This window comes from Oncorhynchus gorbuscha, unplaced genomic scaffold (assembly GCF_021184085.1).
Source record: "Oncorhynchus gorbuscha isolate QuinsamMale2020 ecotype Even-year unplaced genomic scaffold, OgorEven_v1.0 Un_scaffold_1655, whole genome shotgun sequence".
NCBI classification, from domain to species: Eukaryota; Metazoa; Chordata; class Actinopteri; order Salmoniformes; family Salmonidae; genus Oncorhynchus; species Oncorhynchus gorbuscha.
The window spans coordinates 27,501-28,832 of record NW_025746373.1 but is presented as its reverse complement, the minus strand read 5'-3'; the positions used below and the strand labels follow the sequence as shown (position 1 = coordinate 28,832).

The 1,332-nt window shown below is 42.3% G+C and overlaps 1 pseudogene across 1 annotated transcript in view; it reads right to left on the bottom strand.

Moving 5' to 3' along the window:
- Window positions 1-405: 405 nt before the first annotated feature.
- LOC124023603 overlaps window positions 406-1,332 on the bottom strand; it is a 28,043-nt pseudogene continuing 27,116 nt past the window's right edge. The window contains exon 12 of the transcript XR_006836709.1: window positions 406-1,332. This exon is cut by the window's right edge and continues 1,458 nt beyond it. The product of XR_006836709.1 is annotated as a liprin-alpha-1-like (transcript).

The following is a 1,332-nucleotide window of genomic DNA, read 5'->3' as shown; positions in this document are numbered from 1 at the left end:
GTGAAATACCAGTAACGTTACTCAAATTCCTCCAACCACAAGAATCGTCCAATCAGGATTTCTGGAGGAAACATGGGACATTTAAGTAAAGTTACCAGAATATTACAACCCTGTGAGACACAAATGACAATATTTCTGTATTTTCTTCCCCTTCATGTGTAATCAAAGTTAGCAGGGGAACCCTCGTCATCATGTCTAATCAAAGTTAGCAGGGGAACCCACGTCATCATGTCTAATCAAAGTTAGCAGGGGAACCCACGTCATCATGTCTAATCAAAGTTAGCAGGGGAACCCTCGTCATCATGTCTAATCAAAGTTAGCAGGAGAACCCACGTCATCATGTCTAATCAAAGTTAGCAGGGGAACCCTCGTCCTCATGTCTAATCAAAGTTAGCAGGGGAACCCTCGTCATCATGTCTAATCAAAGTTAGCAGGGGAACCCACGTCATCATGTCTAATCAAAGTTAGCAGGGGAACCCTCGTCATCATGTCTAATCAAAGTTAGCAGGGGAACCCACGTCATCATGTCTAATCAAAGTTAGCAGGGGAACCCACGTCATCATGTCTAATCAAAGTTAGCAGGGGAACCCTCGTCATCATGTCTAATCAAAGTTAGCAGGGGAACCCACGTCATCATGTCTAATCAAAGTTAGCAGGGGAACCCACGTCATCATGTCTAATCAAAGTTAGCAGGGGAACCCACGTCATCATGTCTAATCAAAGTTAGCAGGGGAACCCACGTCATCATGTCTAATCAAAGTTAGCAGGGGAACCCACGTCATCATGTCTAATCAAAGTTAGCAGGGGAACCCTCGTCATCATGTCTAATCAAAGTTAGCAGGGGAACCCACGTCATCATGTCTAATCAAAGTTAGCAGGGGAACCCTCGTCATCATGTCTAATCAAAGTTAGCAGGGGAACCCACGTCATCATGTCTAATCAAAGTTAGCAGGGGAACCCACGTCATCATGTCTAATCAAAGCTAGCAGGGGAACCCACGTCATCATGTCTAATCAAAGTTAGCAGGGGAACCCTTGTCAGGACAGACAGTGGTGTACAACTGTACAAGCCCCAACCGAGTCACTGGAAGGTGTTTAGTCTTTACAGTCGTGTTAAGAACCACGTGTTCAGGCAAGAGATGCTTTAAAAACACAAAGACTTAAGCTTTTTATTGGCAGTGGAAAATAAGTTTCAGTATTTTATTGAAAGTAAATCCATAAATAATACTGTGATAAAATAGTTAAGTACTCAGACTGTACATCATTTTGTTACCAGAGCAGGAGAATAAAATGGGGAAAACTGAAGATTAAAAAAACAAAACAATAATAATAA